Source organism: Zonotrichia leucophrys, chromosome 3 (genome assembly GCF_028769735.1).
Source record: "Zonotrichia leucophrys gambelii isolate GWCS_2022_RI chromosome 3, RI_Zleu_2.0, whole genome shotgun sequence".
In the NCBI taxonomy this organism is placed as follows: domain Eukaryota; kingdom Metazoa; phylum Chordata; class Aves; order Passeriformes; family Passerellidae; genus Zonotrichia; species Zonotrichia leucophrys.
This window is the reverse complement of record NC_088172.1, coordinates 31,958,274-31,970,908: the sequence shown is the minus strand read 5'-3', so window position 1 is coordinate 31,970,908 and position 12,635 is coordinate 31,958,274. Positions and strand designations below refer to the sequence as shown.

Here is a 12,635-nt window from a genome sequence, read left to right as displayed (position 1 = left end):
TGCATCAAGAAATACCACAAAACAGAGGGATTGCATTTATTTTTGTATTTGATGCATCATGGTTTCTTTTTACATAAGCAGTGTCTGAGCACTGAGATGTCTGAGGAAATATCTTCCCTTTTAAAGCAGCTTTTCACGTGCTTCCTCTAAAACACAGCAGCTCCTCTGAGCTGTGATCATGCTTTTACATGGAGGGCTGGCTTGTGGGGTTTTGGCAAGTTCTAGCAACTTCATTTTAAAATATGCCCTGGAATTTGCTTGACTCAATCATCTGGTGAAGGAGAGATTTCTATCTTCCTGATGCAGAAAAACTTATTGGCAGCTGTTTATGGTGGGCATGAGCCTAGTTCCTGGCAGTGAGAAAAAGAATTGAAGGGAAATCTAAGCTATAACACCATCATCTTCATTGCCCTGCAGTGGTTTATAATATTGCAAAATGGTGTTAACTGTTGCTCACCAGCTTAAAAGGACTGGAAGACAAAGGCTGTTAAGGAAAGTGGCATGCATAAGGATGGCTCATCTTGTGCTCTAGCCAAGGGTCAACCAGAAATATTATTCAGGAACAAATAATTACAAAATGTCCAGAATAGTCTTTAAAAATATTAACTCCTTCAAAGTTGCTGTAATAAGTTAATTCAAGACAAAACTGTTGTTTTAAATTTCTCTTAAGAAGCTTTTCACCAGTGGAGTGAATGGAGTGAGGAGTGAACATATGGCTGCATGGGAAGGGATTGTGATCCCCCATAAAATAGCCTACATCCTTTTCATGGCTCTTTAAAGCATGCAGTGGGCCTATCCAAAGTCAAGCTGCCACTGGCTAATCTAAATGGAAACAGCAGTGCTCTGCCTGAGCACTGTTGTGCCTGTGTTTGTTGTGTTTGTGTAACATTTCCATCCCTAGGGACTGGCCATTATCCCCCCCCCCCCCATTTGTTTTCTTCCCTGAATTGCCTTCATCCAACCAAAATATGTCAGCAGTTACACCAGGGGGACTCTATTAAAGACAAGTGGACTCAATGTTCTTCCTGAAGAAATACTCATAATTTAAGCTGCACAGCTGTGGGACAAATTTAGAGTAACTCCGCCTTAGGTACTTTCTTGGAGGGAAAAGGAAAAAAAAGGTGATTAGAATGGCAACCCTCCTGACAGTGAGAGCTGAATCTGCTCTATTCTGCCTGCTGCAATCGCACCCTTTCCAGCCTGCTAGGGACACATGGGACAGGGACTGCAGCACCACTTGCAGCCCCTGCAGTGCCTGCTGGTGACCATCCACAGCCACCACAGGGATTTCCACTTGCTGCACAAAAACAGACACAAATCAGAGCTTTTCACATTCCCACTGACTTACCTGTGCCTCAGTGCAGGACTCTGGCTTTCATTTGCACCGTCTGGATGAAACTATCTCATTCAGTGGAGTTTTACAGGGGGTTTGCAATACCTCCAAAAGCTCAGTCCTGCCTCTCATACAAATGAGAGGAACTGCTGTTGCAGTATTTTGTTTGTGCATTGTCACAGGTAAACTGACCACAGGTAAACAGAAGTAAACTGAGCCCTCTTGTACTTGCTTTTGTATTCCAGACCTGGGGACTGTCTTATGCTGTTTTGATTTAAGAAAGTCAGCGGGAATTTTCAATTCACTTTATTCAGTTCAAGAAGATAAAACTTTATCTGTGAATGGCAGGGCCTCTCCTTAATTATCCTGAGAAAATAACTTCATACAATACACCATAGTGCCTTCAATCTTCAATTCATTAAATAGAATATTTCTAATAATAAAAAAAAGTATTACCAGAAGAAAGTCAAAGGGGTTTAAATGGTTTGTGAGGCAGCATGATCCGGTAACTTGAGGAAAAACTGCATCTGGGGCTGCAGAGCCAGGAACAGAACTTAGAGCCCTGGAGTTTTTTTTACTATTTTTTAATGCTGAAATTGTTAGTAAAGTATGAATAGTCAGAGGACAACACTGCATTTGAATTTAAAAGCATCTGCAAGTGTTGCTAGGAATATGTGAACCATAACAGATCTTCAATTAAGCAGAAGGTAAGAAATTTATCAGTGTCAGCTCCCTGGTTACCAGGCTATTGACACAGTTCTTAGAAAGATAAGTCAAATGTACATGTGCATTAAACATACTGCATTTCTGAAAATTATTTTTTCCATTAATTATGAAAACATATTAACACAGAACCTTGTTTAACAAAAGAGGACCAGTAAATTACTGAATCACTACTCAGCAAAGTAGGTAGGAAATTCCTGGTACATTTTCTAACTCAAAGCAATCTCAAATTACAATGTGACCCTGTAGCAGGATGTGTCCAAAGTGAGCACAATGTATAAACAACTCCTGTGGAAATGTTGAAGGCAGCAGCTGTCATTACACAGGCTACCAGTACAGTAATTACACTTCAGATGTGTAACCTGGCTTGCCTGTCACAGCTGAATTCTTGTTTACAACAAATACACTGGAGTTTACAGAGCTGCGCCTTTTTCAAGAATAATGGGAAAACATAGTTCCTGAGGTAAAAGATGAAAAGGTCTTTCAGTGGGAAAAGAATGTCTATAAAGAATGGTGAAAATGGCTTGTATGTAATCTTTTAATTCCTATTTACACATTTATGGCAGGGGAAGGAGTGGGTGTGTGTGCTTAGGAAGCTGCAGCAGAAGGTGGGGGCTTCTTTTGTCAGCCTTTTTTCTCTTACTTTTTCTTTTCTCCTTTGCTGTCTTTCTTGTCCATTTTCAACTCCATTACTATTTGGCATTACTAAGGTAGTCCCACAGGAACCTCAGTCCAGGCACATAATTTCATTTGGATACTTGGGATACAGTCAAGTACAAAAGAAGAAATTCTGAAGATTGAATAAGACAGGGCTATATAAGAAACTAAAGATCAGGGTTTGGAAGGCAAGATAATACTAAAATGAATAGAAGAATAGTAAAGCTACAGCAGTGTTTCAATTTTCCTTAATTATTTTCTTTTATTTCTCTTCAAGTCTATAATACTTCTTCTTCTAGTTCTAGTTTCTTTTCATTCCTTGTGGGGATTTTTCATTATTTTGCATTTATGCTCAGCTCCAAAGTCCTTGACATGTCCATTTCTCTGACTTTCTGTCACCACCTGTGTAGGTGAAAAATAGGATTGCAAAGATTTTCTTCAGTACTTCAGAGAAAAATGGGCCAGGAATCAATATTGCTATACTGGCATAGTAAGGGTATTTACATCTGAAAGCATTCTACCTTGCTCTTCTCATGAATAATGAAAGAAATCATGGCATTCTTCTGGGGCCGGGCTAGCCAAAAAAAATCTTTGGAGAACATGAAGGGACTACTACATTTTCATTTCCATCCTTCGTTCACTTATTGTGTTCTGGGAAAAAAAAATAGAACACTAAAAGGTAAGAATTTTGTCCCCATTTTGGAAAGTTTATATTCTGAAGAATCTATGGATGCAGACCATTGACACCATGACTACAGAAATTCCAAAGAGGTTTGATACAGAAGTCTTTCAGCTCTAGAGACACTGCATTTTAGTGAAAAGATAAGTTCTCCTATTTGCATCCCTTCAAAGGCTAGGTCTTCAACTTAAGATAAACAGGACCTTATTTTTATCAGTGATAAGTGGTTTATGTATTCTATGTATCTTAAACATGCCCCTGATAAGAAGAATTGTTTTTTGGGGGGAATGCTCATCTTCATGTGATTGAGTACAGGACAAGCTTTAGCCTAATGTCTTGGGCTAGGAACTTAAAATCAAAGGATTAAAAGTAATGTAGAGGAAATCATGTTCTGTGTGATTAAAAAACAAGGAAATCTTTTTCTGATTAAGACAAAGGATATTTACATGACTTTTTTTTTTGTAATGAAGCAGTTGCACAAGAAGCACACTCCAAAAAGAATTGATAATCATCCTCATCACTGTATCTACAAACAGGGTAAAAATGTAGATGTTGAGTGGAGAAAGTGGATTAAATGAGGTGTCTTATTCTGCTTTGCCAAAGTCTCCTTTGGCTGCTATCTAATTTTCCATCAAACAGCAGTGTAATCTGTTGCATTATGCTTTAGTGTCCCCAGAAATCTCCCTGATTCCAGGACGTGAGCATCCCTAAAACCCCAGCTTTAAACTCATGTCAGGTCGAATTCCCAGCAAAGAATGACTAAGCAGGACACAGTCTGGTGGTCAAAAGGACTTACGACAGGCTTGCTTTTCATAGTTCACATGATTTTTTTGTGGAGCCTCTCTGTCCCTTCTTGTGTAAACAAGCTACATTTCATATAGCTTTATGTTTAGCACAGCATATAAAATGTTTGTTACAGTTTTGTGCTGCTTGAAGGTGGGAACAATTTTGCATGCAGCAATTCAAATGCAATGAGTGGAAAGGCCTTTTAAGAAACCCATCTGGTCAGAATTTTGACTTGAAAGAGTAGAGAAAGGTGTCATTAAGGTAACTGGTCATCCCATGGCTATGAGCCATGAACAGAACATTACCATAAAAATCCCAAGGTATCTTCAGCAGAGAGAAACTCCTATCATTATGCACTGTTCTGGTAAGACCTCATCTGTGCTCTAGTGAACTCCGTTACAGAGAAACATGCTACTAGGATGCTCAGATGAATGGAGAATGAAGTGTAAAACAGGATATGAAAAATTAAGGTGCTTCAGTCCACAAAATGAAGAGTAGCAGTGTGAGTTCTCCTATTGAAAATGAGGCAAAAATCAGGAGGTGAATAAGAGTAAATTGGACTCACAAGCTGTATTGGTACAAGAATGAATCAATATAAACTGCTCAAGAACCCAGTCTAGATAAAAATTACAACATTTCCAAATGCCAATGAAATAAAGGTCTGGAACATTCTTTCATTAGAGAATTTGGGGGAGGAAAAAACTTTAATGGTTTTTTGAGTGGATTTTTTGAACGTGGTGAAAATGATTGTCTAGAGGATTGCCTACAATATTGGGGTACTAAGTAGAGGGATTTATGCACTCACAAACTTCTGAGGTTTTTAAGGATTCCACTGCAAGCAAATGTAGAAAACCTCCAATTTAAAGTAGCACCATATAACATTTGCACAAAGGAAGCTGTGATTTGTCAACATGATCAAAAGTGCTTTTAATGCTATATCCAATTTCTTGTCCTGGTTAAAATCAGGTACTTTAAGAACTGCTTCCTTCAGCAACAAGCATCTATTTATATGCCCAGTTTGAGTGTGAAAGCACTAGATAAACATAGATGCAAGCAATACATCTGATGAGACTGGTCCTACCAAAGTCAAAACAGGCAGGCCAACAATAAATCAGGTATAGAGCAACCTGATTCCTTAATGGAAAGATAGATGAATCCCACACTGAGCTTGGGTTTAATGGCACTGTAGCACCCTCCTGTACAAATGCAATAAATAGTACAGAACTCAGTAAAATATTTATCTGAATGAATTATGAAGGTTCTAACACAGTACCAAAACATGAGCTTTCATACCCTTCAAGTGTGTGAAAAATATTTTCCCTATAACATTTGGATTTTTCCAGCTGTCTGAGTTAAAGTAGTTGCAGCAGAATCTGTTATTTTATTAATACTTACTTGAACACCAGCCACTGCTCATTGACTGCATGAGATTAAAAAAAAAAAAAGCCACTTATCACCTTAAGGGGATGAAGATATTCAAAGCACATTGAAAGAAAGTAAACATCAGTGCTGCTTCCCAATGCTGAGCTATAAAGAGACAGCAAGGGAGTTTAAAGCAAACTGCTTTGCAAACACGGGATTCAGTTGCTACGCAGAGAAATTCTAAAATCTGGGACATCATCTGGATTAACATGCAATATTATCAGGTTGATGGATAGTTTTCAAAGCTCCATCCTTACTCTGATGCAGATGTCAGAGTGCTGCACTTTAATTTAACCATGGTACTGGATGGGGATTTCATCTTATGTAAAATTAAATCATATCACTAACTGTAACATGATTTTGTTTTATTGTAGTAGTCTTGCCTCTAATATGTATAAAATCTAGAATAGCATATTTGTATGTTGTTTAGGGCATGGCAATGGCACCATAAAAACATCAAGCCAGTACTCCCCAGCTGGAGCCCTCCCTGGCCAGGGCATTGCTGCTCTTTAGTTCTGCTGTAGTGGGCAGGCTGGAACTCCAGTGGGAACTTGATCTGAAGGGACTGTGGCATGAATGAGTCCATGATGGAGCAGAGATCCACCTGCAGTCTGTGGAGAGTCCCCCACCAGAGCAGGTGGATGCCTGAAGGAGACTGTGACACTCAAAGGATGAGATGGGGATGTGTAATGAAGTTTTATTGAACAGTGTGGGACCTGGGCATGATGCAAATAGTATGGAATAAGGGGTGGAATGTACTGGTTTGGGCTGGAGTAGAGTTAATTTTCTTCACAGTGCCTGGTGTGGGGCTGTGTTTTGGATTCATGCTGAACACAGGGTTGATAACAAATCTATTTTTGTTATTGCTGAGCAGGGCTTACACAGACCCAAGGCCTTTCCTGCTTCTTGTACTGCCATGCTGTCAAGGGGGTGAGAGGTACATGGGAGGGTGGGAGGAGGCACAGCCAGGACAGGTGACCCAAAATGACCAAAGGGATATTCCAGACCATAGGGCATCATGTTCAGTATATAAAGTGGGGGAAGAAGGAGGAAAGGGAGGGATGTCTGAAGTGATGGAGTTTGTCTTCCGCGTCACTGTTAGCTTGATGGGGCCTTGCCTTCCTGGAGATGGCCAAACACTTGCCCAACCATGGGAAGAAGTGAATTAATTCCTTATTTTGCTTTTTTTGTGGATGTTGCTTTTGCTTTTCCTATCAAACTGGTTTTATCTCAATCCACAAGTTTTCCAGCTTTTACCCTTCTGATTCTCCAATCTCAGCGATGGGAGAGTGAGCAAGCAGCTGCAAGGGGCTTATTTGCTGGCTGGGGTGAAACCCCAGCAGGGCTACTGCATGAACAACCTCCTGTTTAATTTTTCAAAAGTTTGTTCCCTTCTCCCAGGAACAGACTCCATTTCCCTGCTCCCAGTAATGACCTGAGATGTAGAATAACCTCCCAAGTCCTGGCCATGCTCCCTCCTGGCTACTGCAAATATTAGCTCTGTCCTGGCCAGAACCAGGACACTGCAAAACTACTAAGTGTCCATGGAATTCTGAAATGATTGGTATTGGCATTCTATCATCATCCATCAGGGTACCCGGTGGGAGCTGTGGTTCAGTTGTTGAATATCTTCAGTTTCTCTCCATGGAAAGGAGTCTTATGCCATGCAAAATCTTCCAGGATGCAGGACAGACTGTTACTCATCAAGACATCAGAGCCCACTGCAGCTGGGGAAGTCTGGCAAGGGAATTTGGCCTGCTATGGAGAGATGTGAGATCACAGAATCACAGAATCATTTAGATTGGAAAAGACCTTTACAATCAGCAAGTCCAATCTTAAAGGCATTTAGTCTATAATCTCCAAATGATACCCAGAAACTCAAAGAGATTTTTGCCCAACATCTAAGCAACCTGAAGAAAAACCCCTAGATTCTTCTAGATTGAATTTCTTCTGAATTCTTTTTCTCTCTAGACTGAAGTTCAGTTCTTTTAAACTTTCTCTTCTGCTAAGTATTTCATTATTTTTTCTCTCTATCTCTGTTTTGGAGTAGAGCAAATGTCAAACTTATTACCAGGACACAATGCCATTTTTTGACTGAAACTAACGAACATTCAATGACATTTATTGTGGAATCCATAGAGTATATGAAACACAGAACAGATGTGGCCAGTATCTCATTAGGCCACAAACTTTTTCCTGTGGAATACATAATCTAGAGCACATTTCCCCTGTATTCACCCAAATACAATGTAAATCTAGATTGATTCAATTTAAAATAATGATTTTGTTGTAGATCACAAATGATCTCCCATTCTTACCCCTGGCCATTTTGGTGCATGTAAGTCTGTAGTGTAAGAGCAGTTCACAAACTTTTTGTATCTTGCTTAGCAGTACTGTGAACCATTATTACCCCTGTCTTATAAATGGGGAATGTAGATACTGGTGTCTAATGACACTTCCAGGATCACTTAGAAAATCTGAAACAGAATGCCCAAATCTCAGTATAATGTTCTAGTTCAGTGCAATGATTCCTGATTTGTCTTACTGCTCAAGATGAAGAGGGGGAAAAAATGGAAGAAGAGCTTGGAAGACCCAACAAGCTTCTGATTAGCACAGTATTTCCCATATTCTGTAGAGTTCAGTTAGAGGTTAAGACCATTGTACCATTCTGGCCTTATTCATGAAGTGGTCTTCATACATGAGACTGGTTCCTTACATTTTCCATTGGACAAGATGGGGATATTCCCACACCTTATCCATGTGTTTCATGGTCCTGCATAAAGTTCATTCATCATTTGGTTTTCATTATTAAAGTCTCTTTCCACAGAAGAAGGAAATCTGGCAAAAATACAGAATTGTTTGCTAACCATAATGAGAAAATGCAGTGAAACCTTTAACTTAACCCTGAACAGGTGCCAGTTCCAGGAACAGGAGATGCACTATCTGAATTTAGACTTCTGCTCTCCCCACAAGCAATATGGAGCTCTGTAAGCAATGCAATACAGATAAACACTGATGACATTGAAGACAGTTATTCAAATTATTCAAATTTTCAAAAGAAATCAACCATTAAACCCAAGTTTTTCACTGATTACAGTGTGCTAGGAAAACATCCTCCATATTTTGGGACCCTAATCCAAAAGTCACCAAAATCAAAGAGGATCAGATTGTTTTTTATTCAAGAATGTAGTATCAAACATAAGACTTCAATAAATAAGCACAAAAATGTATTTAAATAAATTACAGTTAGACTTACAAGTTACATTTTATGAAGACACTCTGGGAGGATTACTGTTCACTTGCTTATATATGTTTTCATTTGAATTGCTAAGAAGAAATGGAATTACTGGAACAGATGGATCAAATTTGTTTATTTGCAGGTGATTACACACTATTTTCACTTGCTATCTCTATTGCTACAAAGTCTAATTAGTACTGGTGTATGGTTGCACACCAGAGAAACTTTCCTACCTTCTTACAGCACCAAAGACTTACTGGAGAACTAAAAGATATTACAAGGTCTCCAAGACTCTACATAAATAAAGACAAGTTTCCAAATCAGTGAAATATGAGTATAAATCCAGAGAAGTATTGATAGTCACCAAGGAAATCTGTCTGAAGAGGAGGAGGATTGAAGATGAGCTAAAAATACTGAAAGGTTCTGTCTGTGTGACCCATCTGTATGACAGGAGCTAGTTTATGTGTCCATTACTTTGAGGGATATAAATGTGCAATAGCATCTTTAAATATAGACAAAGAGAGAGAATGGGAGGCAAGGGTAAAATATGTTTGTCTATATTTGAAATGGAGCTAGATCATAGATTGTATTTTCAATTTAAGAACGAGCCATTCTTTCCTTGTTTATTACACTCATCAAGTAACCATATATAACTACATATAGACAAAGAGAGGGTTGTGTGGGGGCAGCAATTATTAATGGACATTACTGAATGATAAATAAAGAGCTAGCTCAGAACTGGTATTCATTGCACACAGATGTCTGGACCATGGGCAGATGTCTTAAATCGTCTACACAAAGCGCTTTTGTGCTATCACAGTAATCTAAATTGCTTTGCATTCGGTTCCAGGCATTTCCACACTCTGCTCTCCATCACACATAAATTCCTATTCTCAAATCCCATCTAGGCTTCAAGGACCAAATTACTTCCTGGTGTAACTCTTTGGCTTAATTTGCCTCAGTTTTATTGATGCAGACAAACGTTAGCCTGGTGTTCTCAGTTACAGAAGATCTTGTCCATAACTTAGGTTATGGTGCTGGCTCTGGGGAGGGCATCCACTGCTCCATGTTGAAGGGCATGAAAGGACGAGCAGGAAGGAGGAGGAGTGATGCCATGGCTTCTTGTGTGCTTTGGGTGAATTGTATGGTGGTGACCAACACTCCCGGGGGAGGCTTGCTTCAAAGGTCCTGCTGTTCCCTGTTCAGAGAAGAAAGGACTGCCATAGCCTGCCTTCTAAAGCTTTAACTCAGAACCTCTGTCCTTTTAAATTCTGTCAATCATCGTACCTACTGCCCTGGGCTACAGGGGAGCTCTAAGAAAACCACTCATAACTCTGAGACAGGCACTTTCCTGACTCTCTGAGGTCTTAGAACTACTGCACTCCCACAGCAGGACTGTGCTTCACTGCAAATCAAGTCAGTGATGATTTAGGAAATAATTTGTATCCCCAGAGGAGGCATATCTTGCAGCAGAGACAGCCCAGCATAAGTTTCTGAGTTTTAGTTAATGGCCTGAGTCTATCTAATGTGTCTGCTCTTAGAGATTTCACTTACAGATGAACTGTGTGTTTTCTGTTGCCCCATTTTTTTTACATGGAAAACATTTGAATTAGGCTAGCACATAAACACACTGTCTAGGAACAGAATTGTGGGAGGAGGAGTTAACAGAGAGAGACAGATGGAATAGTAGTTTGAATGTATTATTTTGCATTGCAACCCTGTGAAGAAACTGAGTAATGCATTTCCTGGTAGGCATTTTACAAGGATCACTTTATAAGGATGAGATTGCAAAATCTCTCTCACTTTTACTATTCCTATTAACACATAATTATCTTTGTTGTGAATTTAGCATGCATTTTTGCATGCAGTCAGAATAACTTTCAAGGTCTATTTAACAGCCATATTAGATTGTATGGACTGCCTTTTTTCCTTCTTGCTCACCTGCTTGCTGTGGGAGAGCTGCCAGGTGTCGGCTCAAAGGCTGGTAATTTTAAGATACCCTGTACATAGTTGTTAGCACTGAGACTGTGCATAACACCACATCCTTTCTCCCTCTTCTTGTCCTCATAAAGATTGAAAGGGCAAAAGGATTTCCTCTTCTGTTATACTGGACATTTTGACCATACAGTTTGAGTAAAGCCTTTTAGATTTCACTTGATCTTTAGCAGCTAAAACTGGGACAGACAAGACTTCTTGCTTTCTTCCACAACTCACAAACATAACAGTGTACAGAAATTAATCTACAGTTGATAGGTAAAAAAAAAAAAAAAAGAAAAATAAGGAAACAAAGAGTGTCTGAGAGTGACTGTGTGGGTAAACTAGCTGTGTGATGTTTTCTGTAACTCTGTAATAAGGCTGTGCTGTAGCAGACTACTGCAATTCTTCTTCCATTCTGGTAAATTGTTGTTAATTATTGTGATACTGTTTAAACTGCAAGGAGTGAATAGGACACCTCTAAAATGCCATTTTGCCCTATAACCTCAGCCTACATGTGAAGAATTGAAGAACTGAAGCAGGTTGAAGAATTGAGGGAAACCTGGCTGGAATCTGTTTGGGATGGAAAAGCAGGAGCAACCCTGACGCTGCCCTGAACCAAGGTTACCATGACTTGTGATGTGCTTGTCAACAGTGCAGATCTTCAAATGTCCAGTGGAGTTCATGCAAACTAGACAAAATCTCGGGCAGTTCCTTGGGGGTACCTAAAATCAAGTTTGGAAAAAAGAGAATAACTCTTTTTTAATATTGTAAAAGCACACTGCACTGTGAAATAAATCCACAGCTCAAATGGTCTCAGCTCTAACAATAATAAACATGGTCATGCTAATATTTAAGACCTGACTGCCTGATCATGGGCTTATTAGAACTCCTTATTTATACACTACCCTTGGTGGATAGTGCTTCTGAGGAAAACACCTTCTAAAGTTAAAAATCTATCACATAGGGAATTACAGAAGGAAACAACTGCGACACAAACCAGTTGGGAATAACACTCGTTTCTGTAGCACATCAAACTTTGGTTTCACATTCAATTAATTTTTTATACTCTTGAAGATGTGCGAGAGGTTCAGTGAGGTTACCTTGATAGCAGCACAAATACACGCCAGTTTGAAACGATACTGTGCAATGTTTGTCGGGACCAAGAGCGAGCCCTGAGCAGCTCCCCCCGCCCGGGCTGCGCTCCCGGGAAGGCGCCGGGAGCGGAGGGAGCGGCCGGGCGATCATGTGGCTCCCTCTGCAGGACATCGGGCTTAATTACAAATAAACCCTCCAGCTCTGCGGCTCCTGCAGCCTTCTCATGGGCAAAGGGAGGAGCAAACCCCGAATGTCACAGGCATAAGCCCATGACAGGAGTATCCCCAATATAAGGTTCATTTCCATCCTAAACGCAGTGAGAGAGGGATGCAGGCAATTCCGAGCATTCCTTAGGAAACACTGCCGAGCACCGGCAGTGCTCAGCACTCACAGACAATGGGAACAGACACCACAATAACCCCTTGGCTCACTGTGTGACCTGGCCATGCTCTGAGCATCAGCAGCCCCAGGAGCATCCTGCTCACACACGTCACTCACCTGGTCCCACCAGGTCACCAGAGTGCAATCCTGCTCACACGATGGGATACTGTCACTCTCCTGGACTCAGGGCCTAAGGTGTAACTTCTCTGCCTTCAGCATGCAGCAAAGGCAGGGTCCTTTTTTCATATCTGTTTGTGTTCAGATTCACTTCTCCATTGGGTTAATTTTCTCCAAATTTGAGAATAATTTTCACTCTAGGTGTTCTACACATCCCCCAATAAGAT

The 12,635-nt window shown here is 40.2% G+C and overlaps 1 long non-coding RNA gene across 1 annotated transcript; it reads right to left on the bottom strand.

Moving 5' to 3' along the window:
• Nucleotides 1-9,692: 9,692 nt before the first annotated feature.
• Nucleotides 9,693-12,039, bottom strand: LOC135445014 (uncharacterized). The gene is made up of 3 exons (XR_010439424.1): nucleotides 11,916-12,039; nucleotides 11,441-11,537; nucleotides 9,693-10,036 (listed from the first exon to the last, which is right to left on the bottom strand). It is a non-coding gene; the product is annotated as an uncharacterized LOC135445014 (long non-coding RNA).
• Nucleotides 12,040-12,635: the final 596 nt, after the last annotated feature.